Source organism: Microcaecilia unicolor, chromosome 2, assembly GCF_901765095.1.
Source record: "Microcaecilia unicolor chromosome 2, aMicUni1.1, whole genome shotgun sequence".
In the NCBI taxonomy this organism is placed as follows: Eukaryota; Metazoa; Chordata; class Amphibia; order Gymnophiona; family Siphonopidae; genus Microcaecilia; species Microcaecilia unicolor.
The window spans coordinates 632555658-632568499 of record NC_044032.1 but is presented as its reverse complement, the minus strand read 5'-3'; the positions used below and the strand labels follow the sequence as shown (position 1 = coordinate 632568499).

The 12842-nt window shown below is 46.2% G+C and overlaps 1 long non-coding RNA gene across 2 annotated transcripts in view; it reads left to right on the top strand.

Annotated features, from left to right (window-relative positions):
• The first annotated feature begins 4890 nt into the window (after positions 1-4890).
• LOC115461702 overlaps positions 4891-12842 on the top strand; it is an 83124-nt gene continuing 75172 nt past the window's right edge. The window contains exon 1 of one of the 2 annotated variants that reach the window (XR_003940740.1): positions 4891-4963. This is a non-coding gene — a long non-coding RNA (uncharacterized LOC115461702). The remainder of the gene's footprint in view (positions 4964-12842) is intronic. The other variant, XR_003940741.1, reaches the window with a different exon arrangement.

The following is a 12842-nucleotide window of genomic DNA, read 5'->3' as shown; positions in this document are numbered from 1 at the left end:
ATTCAGAGTTGGATAATTCTCTGGGACCCCAGGTGGATTTGGGTATGGAAAATTTAACAGCACTTTTGGAAAGTACTATGGTGGAAGAGACTTCCATAGCAATGTTATTGGTGACTTTTTGTTTTTGAGTAAGGTTTGAACAATGTTCTGCATTTATATTTTAGAAATTCTCAAGTCCTCTTTATGGGATACAAAATTTGGGTCTACCAGGATGTGCCTAAAGCAACCCAGGAGAGACGCAAGGTATTTCTGGCAATTAGAAAATAAGTTAAGGATTTGAGGGGGTTGCTATTTTGTTGAGATACCTCATTAAAGGCCATGTGCTAACGCTGCCCATTGGCGCTCAGCCATTAAAATAAAATTACCACGCGAGTGCTTACCGCCATCCATTCTGTAGGCAGTAAAGTCATGCAGTATCTGTGTGCTAACCAGTTAGCACGCTATAAGCGCAGGAACTCCCATGTTCCACTTCCAGACACACCCCCTCAAAAAAATTACAAATATTTTTCAGCATGTGGTTAGCCCGCGCACATTTGGCATTTATTACAGAAATCTTGAGCACATCCCATGGTACGCCATTTTAAGCTGCGTTAGGCACACATTTATTTTATTTATTTATTTGTTACATTACATAAGTACATAAGTATTGCCATACTGGGAAAGACCAAAGGTCCATCAAGCCCAGCATCCTGTTTCCAACAGTGGCCAATCCAGGTCACAAATACCTGCCAAGATCCACTAAAAGTACAAAACATGTTATACTGCTTATCCCAGAAATAGTGGATTTTTCCCAAGTCCATTTAATAACGGTCTATGGACTTTTCCTTTAGGAAGCCGTCCAAAGCTTTTTTAAACTCTGCTAAGCTAACCGCCTTTACCACATTCTCTGGCAACGAATTCCAGAGTTTAATTACACGTTGAGTGAAGAAAACGTTTCTCTGATTCGTTTTAAATTTACTACATTGTAGCTTCATCGCATGCCCCCTAGTCCTAGTATTTTTGGAAAGCGTGAACAGACGCTTCACATCTACCCGTTCAACTCCACTAATTATTTGTACATTTGTATCCCACATTTTCCCACCTATTTGCAGGCTCAATGTGGCTTACATAGTACAGTAGAGGCGATCGCCAATACCGTTATGAACAAATACAAAGTGAGGTTATGGCAGAGTAATGATTAGTGTGATAAACACATTGTGGGTCATAAGGAGGAAGAGTTGGGTTATGTCCAGTACGAACTTTTATATTGTCGTGTTGCAGGGTTAAGGCATTTAGGTTGGATCGTTAGGGTAGGCCTTTTCGAACAGGTTAGTCTTTAGAAGTTTCCGGAAGTTTAGGTGGTCGTATGTTGTTTTCACGACGATTGGTAATGCGTTCCATAGTTGTGTGCTTATATAAGAGAAGCTGGATGCATAGGTTGATTTGTATTTGAGTCCTTTGCAGCTTGGGTGGTGGAGATTTAGGTACGTTCGTGTTCATCTTGTTGTGTTTCTGGTTGGTAGGTCTATGAAGTCTGTCATATATCCTGGGTCATTGCACCTAACACAGCTTAGTGAAAGGGCCCCTTAATGCTTAATAAATTTATTCAATGGACTAGAAGATTTAGTGGGATCAATTTTCAAACAGAGTTTGTACATTCACCGGTGATTGGTGAATGTGTAATTCCATTATCTGCATATTTTCAAACAGAAAGGGACAGTTTTATAAGTGGGCCTAATCTATAATGGCATCTGGACACCTGGAGGCATATTTTCAAAGCACTTAGCCTTCCAAAGTTCCATAGAAACCTATGGAACTTTGGAAGGCTAAGTGCTTTGAAAATATGCCTCCTGGTTTCCTAGTATCGGTCCCCCTGATATTCAAAACTATTTAACCGGCCAGGAATGGCTCCTGGACGGTTAAATAGTGCTTAAGCACCTAACCGCAGATATTCAGCACGAGATAACTGGTTATCTCCCACTGAATATCCCAGTTAGAAGCTAACCATTGACCAACTATATCACGCGACATAGCCAGTTAGGCACGGACATTCAATGTCAAACCAGCTATGTTGAGCGGTCAAAATAGGCCGCTTAAATAGCAGGCCTATCTTTGACTGCTAAAAAGTTAACCGGTTAGTGCAGAAATTCTGCAAAGCCGGTTAACTTTAGAGCAGCCAAAATAAACCTAGATATTCAATGGCATTGAATATCCAGGTTTAATGCTAGAGGCGGACAGCAAACGCGCTGCCCGCTGCTGGCTGAATATCGGGCCCAGTGTACCTTACATAAACGTGCCTGCAGTTATACCAGTCATAGACTTGGCATAACTACAGTCATGTAAATCAGAGGCGTAGCCAGACTCAGTATTTTGGATGGGCCCAGAGATAAATTGGATGGGCCCTTCCACGTGCACATGCCCCCAACCCCCCAACCACACATCACAAATATCTTCCCAGCGATATTTTTTAAGAACATAATAAGAGGGAATTTATTTTCACCTACCCCATATCTTCTCCCTCTCCTCTGCGACATCCCGGCATCTGCGCTCCTGTCTCTGAACTCCGTCCCTCCCCGATGTCGGTACAGGCGTCCTCGGCGCTTGCAGTGATTCATTCTCGCTGCTTGCGCCGGCCCCACAGGCTTCCGTCTGCCATGTCCCACCCTTGTTGATGTCATTTCCTGTTTCCTTTCTGGCAGAATGTGGCAGATGGCGGCCTGCGGGGCCGGCGCAAGCAGCAAGATTGAATAGTCTCAGGTGCCAAGGACACCTGTACCGACACCGGGGAGGGAAGGGGTTCAGAGACCAGAGTGCAGATGCTGGGACACCACGGAGGAGAGGGGGGAAGAGAGCAGCGTGGCGCTGCAGTTAGGTGGACCTGAGTCAAGATTGGGTGGGCCTGTGGAAGGGAAGTCACATTAGGTATTTTTGTGTTCCTGGAGGACTCACAATTTAAAAAGGAAAATTACAAAGAGCTACAGTGAGGTCTGAACCAGGGTCCTCTGATCCTCTGCTCTGGCTTGCAGCTAAATGCTTTAGCCATTAGGCAACTCCTCCATGTGGATTTCAATGTGGCCATTTTGCAATATAGATATTCATATGCGGCCACAAAGACTTTCATGTCTCTTGTTTTGCCCCACTCATAATTTGGATATTTCAGTTTGTAAAATGGATGCTCGTGCTGGAATTCGCCAGCGTATGGATGTCCATTTCTCATGTCTTTTAGTGCAGGCTGTATGTCGGCAGATCCTGTTGCAAAATACACGAGAAATGGATGTCCATATTTTGAGCTGGACGTCCTTTCTAAAATGCTGCTCCACATGTATAGTGGCACTAAATATACATATTAATTTAAAAGCAAATGCTCAAATTAGTGTGGTGACTGCAGCCATTAAAAATTACCCCATCATTTTTCTTACTCTTTGCTTTCCCTCTCGGCCTTCAAAAGACAGAACAGGATGGGTTATGGGCTCCAATTACTATTAGAACTTGGTAACAATGATGGCCTAGTTATTGAGAGACTGTGTTCTTCACCCATGGCCCCACTTTTCCAGCTGTTACTGATGTTCGAATGAAGCCCTGCAATGAGGCCCCTCTGCACCCCACCCCCCCCCCCCCCCAACCTGGTAGGAAAGAGAGGTCTTTGGAAACACCACTTTTTCAGAGCTTAACATCTAGAGAGATCCTTCACCATTATGTCTATTGTGATAAACACCGGTTTGCCCTACCCCAAGGAAGCCGCCAGAGGGCACTCTTCTACAAGAAACTGGGAAAATGTCATGATAGAGCCAGTAGAGGGAGCTCCAAGGGAATATCTGGGTTATACCCTGAAGGGACAGCTAGAAGGTGCTCATGTCATAGGATCAGCTTTTCCCTATGGAGGCCACCAGGTGGAGCTATCGAAGTGGGGGAGGGAAAGGTAGAGAAGGAGAGTTCTAGACTAAGACCTGACTGGAACCAAGGGGGTAGGGCCTAAAGAGGTGGGGGGGATTATTGATCACCTCATAAATTCCTTTCTCCCAGTGGAGAGAGAAAGGAGGGGAAGCCAGATGCCTAATGTTTGCTGCTTGATGAGGTATGCCTGGTGCCTGGGAGAGAGGTCTCAAGGAAGGAGGGCCAGGAGGAGCCTCTCAAAACCAGGAAGGTACTGAATGCCCTGATGTTATAAGGCTGTTGGAGCTGCTAATTGGCTAAGTGTCTTGATGCTATGCAGCTAATAATCCTGGCAGCTTGCTGAAGAGTTCAAGCAGGGTCTGTGATTAAATGCTCTGATGTTACAAAGCTGTTGCAACTGATAATTGGCTGAGTAGTGGGAGCAGTGTCCTAAGAGACTGAGCACACATTAAGGACCTCTTGGACATAGGAGCCAACTTTTCAAAATGATTGGGAGTGCTGAATTTTTTTTTTTTTTTTTTTTTTACAGATGGTGCATTCCCCTGCCCCCCTCCCCTATCCCTCCCTCTGAGTTCCAGGCCTCCCTCCCTGCCTCCGAGTTCCATACTCCCCCCTCTCTCCCAGTTCCAGGCCAGGCCCCCTCTCCTCCCCCTCTCCTCCCCCTCCGAGTTCCAGGCCTCCCTCCCTGCCTCTGAGTTCCAGGCACCCCCCTCACCCTCCCACCCAATTCCAGGCCCTCCTTCTCACCCTCCTAGTTCCAGATCCCCTCCCCCCAGTTCCAGGCCCCCTCCCTCCCAGTTCCAGGTTGGCCCCCCCATCTCCCTCCCTCCTTCCGAATTTAAAAGTCACTCATCTTACCCCCTGGTTGGAGGAGTTACATCTGCAGCAGCAGCAGCCCAGGAAAAAGCGTGCAGGCAGGAGACTCAGAGCTGTTCCGTCTGCTCTCTCTCAGCTCTGGTCCCGCCCTTGCGTAAATAGGAAATGAGGGCGGGACCAGAGCTCAGAGAGACCAAACGGAACAGCTCTGAGTCTCCTGCCTGCACGCTTTTTCCTGGGCTGCTGCTGCAGATGTAACTCCTCCGACGAGGAGGTAAGATGAGTTACTTTTAAATTTCGTAGGGAGGGGGGACGCCCTGCAGGGAACTTCCGATGGGTGACTATTGGGGGTGCTCGAACACCCACAGCACCCACGGAGTCGGCTCCTATGCTCTTGGAGAGGTATCCTGGACTGTGTTAAAGGGCCAAGTGCACAATGACGGTTAGGAATTGTGTGACTAAAGCTTAAGCCAAATAAAATTCTTAATTATAAGAAGCATTGGAGTTGCTGTGTGTCAATGAAACCTGAGAACAGAGGGTGATGATCATTTACAAAGAGGGCTGGAACCTGAGAGTGTTGACTGAGTGCTGGACTCCGGACTAAAGCTTTCCACCCACGTGGTACTTGGAAGGAAGCTAAGCAAGGTCAGCCCTGGCTGGGCCCTGGAAGGGTGACCCGGTTACACTATCCACTGACATCCACTCCTTTGGCCATTGACTATGGGAAAGGTCCGAACCATTGGGTGCTTTACAGATGGATATAGGGGAAAATAATGCAAACTATAGGTACGCAAACCTGGATTCTGTATTAGGCATCACCACCCAATAAAAAGATTTGAGGGCCAACATGGACAATATGTTGAAATTTGGTTCAAAGTGCAGCGGTGATCAAAAGAGCAAATGAAATATTAGGAATTAGTAGGAAAGGAATGGAAAATAAAACCAAGATGATCTAATGCCTCTGTGCAAATCCATAGTGCCACAGGCACCGACTCTGTGGGTGCTGTGGGTGCTCGAGCACCCCCAATATTTCACCCACCGGAAGTTCGTTCCCTCCCTCCCTCCTCCCTTCGAGTTCCAGGCCCCCTCCCTCCGAATTTTAAAAGTCATCTATTTTACCTCGTCAGGGTTAGGGCGACAGCAGCGGTAAAAAGCATGCAGGCTCAGCTCGGTGCTTAGTTGTTTTCCCTTCTCTCTCTCTCTCTCAGCTCTGGTCCCACCCTCATTTCCTGTTTCCGCAAGGGCGGGGCCAGAGCTGAGAGAGTGAGAGAAGGGAAAACAACTAAGCACCGAGCCGAGCCTGCATGTTTTTACCGCTGCTGCCGCCCTAACCCCGAAGAGGTAAAATAAATGACTTTTAAAATTCGTAGGGGGGGGAGACCCTGGAACTGGGAGGGAGGGAGGGGGGGGAACCTGGAACTCAGAGGGAGGGAGGGGGACCCTGGAACTCGGAGGGAGGTGGAGGGGGGACAAGGGAGGGGGGACAGCGGGAGGGAGGGGGACGAGGGGGAGAGGGAGGGGTCAAAGGGGAGGGGGACGAGGGGGGTCAAGGGGGAGGGGGACGAGGGGGGTTGAGGAGGAGGGGGAGAGGGAGGGGATAAGGGGGAGGGGGGAATGCACCACCTGTAAAAAAAAAAAAAATTCAGCACCCCCAATCATTTTGAAAAGTTGGCTCCTATGCATAGTGCTACCACAAGTTGAGTGCTGAGTGCAGTTCTGGTTGCCTCATTTTAAAAAGGATATAATGGAATTAGAATAGGTTCAGAGAAGGGTGGATAGAATGAAGACGGAGACGAACAGCTCCCCTATGAGAAAAGGTTATACAGATTAAGTTTCTTCAACCTGTAGAACACACAGCTGAGAGGAAACATGTTAAGACCAGGTGATATTCCATTAACCTAATAATTGTCGCTTTTAAACAAATTGGAGGATTAGAGTCATAGAAGTCAGAGCAATATGGTGGCTGGTTGCTGCACCTGCTCTAGTGAACTCTGGTGTTTTCCTTGGCTTATATTTTCTTCTCAAATTCACCTGTTCTTGGGGCCTAGATAAGTGGTTTGTGTTGGGACCTCCGATGCCCATAAAACTCAGAGATCAGCCTCTGGAATCTCAAACATGAAAAAGAGAGCTGTCCAAATTTCCCTGGTTTGAAGTCACACTGAGCCCCAAATTAATGGCCAGAGGAATCTTTGTTCACTCTGATGATGTGGAGATTAACACTGAGTGAAACTGTCAGCCTCACTTTGGGTTGATTTGCTTCATTGCAAGAAAGATGATGATGAAACAGGGATATAGGCATTCTTTGGAGAAGTGCCTCAGACACAGACTGATTCCAGGATGATGGTATTGGAAGCATAGCCAGAGGTGTGGGGAAGGAGTCAACAGGAATTGCCAGTAATATTGATTTATCTGGAACTTTTCAATCAGTAATGACTAGAGGTGGGCAAAGATGAAAATTTTTAATCAAAATTAATCATGGGATTAAAAACTTTAATTGCACGATTAATCATATCATGCTCCCTACCAATGTCCAGCATCTATCACTCCCTCCCCTCCACTCCCCAATTCTAAGCTCTCTGTCTCTCTCCTTTCTGCCTCCTGTTTTCCAGCATCTCTTCCTCCCCCAATTCAAACATACCTCCCTCTCTCCATTTCTGTATCCTGTTGTCCACAATCACTCACTCCCTTTCCTCTGTCCTCAAGTCCAACATAGAAACATGATGGCACATAAAGGCCATATGGCCCATCCAGTCTGCCCATCCTCTGTGACCCCTAACTCTTCCTTTTCCTAAGCGATCCCACATGCTTATCCCATGCCTTTTTTAATTCTGACACAGTCCTTGACTCCACAACCTCTGCTGGGAGGCCATTGCATGCCTCCACCACGGGGGCGTAGCCAGATACCTGATTTTGGATGGGTCTGAGCCCAAGATGGGTGGGCAGAAGAATTCCACCTTGTCCCACAAGAGATTTGGTCTCTCCCTCTCTTGCCTGCATGCCATATGGTCTCTCAAACATTCCCCCTCCCCTGTATACCTTTTAAATAGCAGATTTTCACCGACAGCGAGCAGCAACTAATGCACAGTGCTCATGTTAGCCCCACAGCCTTCCCTCTGTTGTAACTTCCTGTTTCCGCGTAGGCAGGAATACATCAGAGGGAAGGTTATGGGGCCAGTGCAGGCAGTATGTATCAGTCGCTGCCCACTGCAGGCAAAGATCTGCTATTTACAAGGTATTCAAGAAGGACAGTTGTTGGGAGTTTTTGGCTGGTGGGGCTTGGGGATCCATTCCAGCCACGTCATAGCTGTGCTGATACTGGGTGGGCCTGGGCCCACCCGGGCCCACCCTTGGCTACGCCACTGCTCCACCACCCTTTCCATGAAATAATACTTTCTTAGATTTGTCCTTAGCCTATTCCCTCTTGTCTTCCTAACATGTCTTCCTGATTTTAACTTTTCTCTTTCCATGCCCCCCCCCCCCCCCCCGTGTGTGGCATCTTCCCATCTCTTTCTCTCACTTGCATGCTCTGAAACCACTTCCCCCCCCCCCCCCAGTCTACCTCAACTCGCCTCTTTGAGATCGCTAGGCAGTGGAAGAGATTAACATTCACCGTCTGCCGCTGGTGCCAGGCTCTACTACTACTACTACTACTATTTAGCATTTCTATAGCGCTACAAGGAGTACGCAGCGCTGCACAAACATAGAAGAAGGACAGTCCCTGCTCAAAGAGCTTACAATCTAATAGACAAAAAATAAAGTAAGCAAATCAATTAATGTGCACAGGAAGGAGGAGAGGAGGGTAGGTGGAGGCAAGTGGTTACAAGTGGTTACGAGTCAAAAGCAATGTTAAAGAGGTGGGCTTTCAGTCTAGATTTAAAGGTGGCCAAGGATGGGGCAAGACGTAGGGGCTCAGGAAGTTTATTCCAGGCGTAGGGTGCAGCGAGACAGAAGGCGCGAAGTCTGGAGTCTGCCTTGTCTGAAGTAGCTTCCTGTTTCCTCAGGGGCAGGACATGGTAGACAGGAGACTCCAAGGCTAGCGGCAGACAGCAAATGTGAATAGTTCCCGCCACTTGGCAATCTGTAGCAGGCAAGTTGAAGGATATCCGAGGACATTAAAAATATCAAATACATGTAAAAAATTGTTTGCATTAAAAGCTTAAGCTTAATCGCCTTAATAATGAATTAAATGCCCAACTCTAGTAATGACTAAACTTGCTGTGATGAGCGTGACAAAGTTGTGCGACACTATTATGGCTGTGGCGAGATCATTTTCCATACAGATGTTGAATCTTTCCGAGTAAACACTTCAGTAAGAGAGTTGTGCATGTGGAAAATAAAGTGAATTTATTATTATTATTATTAACATTTGTATAGCGCTACCAGACACACACAGCGCTGAACACCTGACACAGAGAGACAGTCCCTGCTCGATAGAGCTTACAATCTAAAAATACAGACAGACAAGACAATTAAGGGTGAGGAAAGTACTGGGTGAGAAGGAACAAGGATAGGGGAATTGAGTAGTGGATAGGAGCCAAAAGCAGTGGTGAAAAGGTGGGTTTTCAGCATAGATTTGAAAACAGGTAGAGATGGAGCTAGACGTATAGGTCCAGGAAGTCTATTCCAGGCATAAGGTGCCGAAAGGGAAAAGGAACGAAGCCTGGAATTAGCAGTGGAGGAGAAGGGGGACAACAAGAGAGATTTGTCCAGTGAGCGGAGGTCACGGGGAGGAATGTAGGGAGAGATGAGAGAGGAGAGGTAATGGGGGGGGGGGGGCTGCAGAATGAATGCATTTAAAGGTCAGTAAGAGAAGTTTGAACTGTATGCGGAAGCGGACAGGGAGCCAGTGAAGTGACTTGAGGAGTGGGCTAGTGCGGGTAAAACGATTTTGGCGGAAAATAAGTCGTGCCGCAGAATTTTGGACAGACTGGAGAGGAGAGAGATGGCTGAGCGGAAGACCAGTGAGAAGCAAATTGCAATAATCCAAGCGAGAGGTGACAAGGGTTTGGATAAGGGTTCTGGTAGCGTATTCAGAGAGGAAGGGGCGAATTTTGCTAATGTTGTAGACAAAGAAGCGATAGGTTTTGGCCGTCTGCTGGATGGTAGCAGAAACAGAGAGGGAGGAATCAAAGTTCAACTAAAGTTCAACAAAATGGGAACTGAAATGATTTGGCGTCCTGATAATGCTGACTGCTTGGTGGAGAGTCATTTAGCACAGCACGAAAACACTGAAGGACTGGTGAATACAAACTATTAATTTTTCCTACAGTAGCCTTTTCCATACCTGAAGATATTCTGGAAACATATGTTAGAAATTCTGAATATTCTGGAAATGTCTCTCGCCCCCCATCAATGGAACTTCCTTCCCCCCCCCCCCCCTTTAAAAGGAATGATTTGCCTCTTGCAGAGAGTTGTCATTTGTTTTCCAGGCTCTGCAGGAAGTAGGAATGAAGCCAGTTCCACATACAGTAATTGTACATGAGAAGTATCCCAAGGGAGCAAAACTTATGCCACAGAGTGAAAAAGCAAATGGAAAGTGAAAGGTGCAGATGGTGGTCATGAGTTACTAACTATTGTAAATGAAGCGTGACGCAGTGTACTCGGTAGCTGTGAGGAGCTTAGGTTCAGTTCAACGACCTCTAAGAAATCCAGACTGAGGAGGCCAAATATGAAGTGAGTGAATAGAAAATCAGCTCCAGAAGATCAACCCGTTTCATGCCTGCCCTGAGGAACAGTAGATATGTAAAGGAGAAAAACATTAAGAACTGCATTGCTTTTATAATGATCAGTACCTTTCGTGTCCTGCGTATTATGTCCTGCGTACGGAGAGAAAGAAGATTAATAAGTGCCAAGAGATGCGACCAGAAAAGCAGAAACACGAGGAAGAAACAGTTCTCTTAAGCTTCCGCGGCTGCGTCATGATTGTTGCGGTTGTCAGGGTCTTGTCATATCTCAGTCAGTAGAACCGAGTTTCAGCCGTCGGCTGTGACTTTCTTCAGAGTAGGCTTTATATAGTGGGTTTGACTTTATATAGTGGGTTCTCAAACCTGATTGGTCGGGGCTTGAGGTGGGTGGTTTCCTCAGGAAGGCAGGAGATTTTGGCAGGACATTGAGGGGGGAAAGTCCATTGATCACAAATTTGAATTTTGGCAGGAAAGTCTGTTGGCCACCGTTTCGAAATTCGGCAGGAAAGTTCATTTGCCACAATTTTGAAATTTGGCGGGAACGTTTGTTGGCTGAAAAGTCAGTTCCACTTACTCGGACGTGGCAAGGCCCGGACAACCGCAACAATTGTTCAAAAATAGTGTTGCTTGTCTGGACTACTAGCAGTCTATCAAATGCACCTTGATATATACTGTCTCATGTCGTATGAGCTTCTGAAGCAGGTTCTCATTGGCACAATGCAAGTAATAAGAAAGTTTGAAAGTTTTGCAGTTTGAAAGTTTTCATACTATATCATTTCTTGTGTCATTTTACAGGGTGTTCATTTTTTTCAGACAGGTGTTGGCATTTTTTTTCTGTTACAGGAACAGGTCATGTATACACACTCGTTCAGAAAGAAGTTGCACTCTTTCAGAAAAAGTGTGCACTCTTTTAAAAAATTGTGCAGTATTCAGATAGAGTGCGTACTTTTACACTCTTTATTGATCGTACGCACACACGATCAGGAAGGAGTGTACCCTCTTTGTAAATGTTGTGCACTGTTTGGAAGGAACGTGTACTCTTTTGGAAGAGCACGTACTACTACTACTACTTATCACTTCTATAGCGCTACAAGGCATACGCGGCGCTGTACACCGTACATGAAAAAGACAGTCCCTGCTCAACGAGCTCACAATCTAAAAATGGAATGTTGCTAGTGGAATAGTTCCATGTAGAATCTCAAATGGTAGCAACAGAATCTCCAATAGTAGCAACATTCCATGTAGAATCTCAAGTAATAGCAACATTCCAGAATCTCAAATAGTAACAACATCCCATGTTCCACTGCACTAACCACTAGGCTACTCCTCCTCTAGCAACATTCCATCTAGAAGTCTGCCCTTGCAGATCACCAATGCAGCCACGCAGGCTTCTGTTTCTGTGAGTCTGACGTCCTGCACGTACGTGCAGGACGTCAGACTCACAGAAGCAGAAGCCTGCGCGGCCGCGTTGCTGATCTGCAAGGGCAGGCTTCTACATTACTACTACTACTACTACTTATCACTTCTATAGCGCTACAAGGCATATGCAGCACTGTACACCATACATGAAAAGACAGTCCCTGCTCAAAGAGCTCACAATCTAAATAGGACAAACATACAGACAGACAACTAAGAGGTAAGGGAATTAAAGAGAGGTGGGGATAAAAGGGTACAGGGCAAGTAAGTAGTGGTTAGGAGTCAAAAGCAACGTTAAAGAGGTGGGCTTTTAGCCTGGATTTGAAAGCAGCCAAAGACGGGACTAGACGTACAGGCTCGGGAAGTCTATTCCAGGCATGAGGTGCAGCGAGATAAAAGGAACGGAGTCTGGAATTAGCAGTAGAGGAAAAGGGGACAGCCAAGAGAGATTTATCTACAGAGCGGAGTATCCGAGGGGGAGCGTAGGGAGAAACAAGAGTGGAGAGGTACTGGGGAGCGGAAGAGTGAACGCACTTATAGGTCAGTAAGAGAAGTTTGAATTGAATGCGGAAACGGATAGGGAGCCAGTGAAGTGACTTGAGGAGAGGGCTAATGTGAGCATAGCGACTCTGGCGGAAAATGAGTCGCGCAGCAGAGTTTTGGACTAAAAAAGACAAACCAAATTCCACAGTATTTTGCTATCATTTTCATTTGACAATGATGTTTCACAACAAGTACGCGTCCCTGGTAAATTTAAGAGGCTGTGATCAGAGAGTTTAGAGTAAGAGTCAGTCCTCTCGTTGACAGTATGCACAAAGCAAACCCATTTTGAGATTGCGACCTGAGGGAGTCCTAATAGCTCGCATTTTGAGAATTGCTTGTGGACAGAAACTATTTTGAGGAAGAATAAGAAAACTCCAGAGGAAAATAAGGAATAAATGAAGTGAGGAATGAATGTAAGACACTGAAGTGAAAGAGATTAGAAAAAGCAACTTAAGTATCTCCTAAACTTTAAACCTTTACTCTGTAAGTTAAAGTCTTTTTAGTAATGGT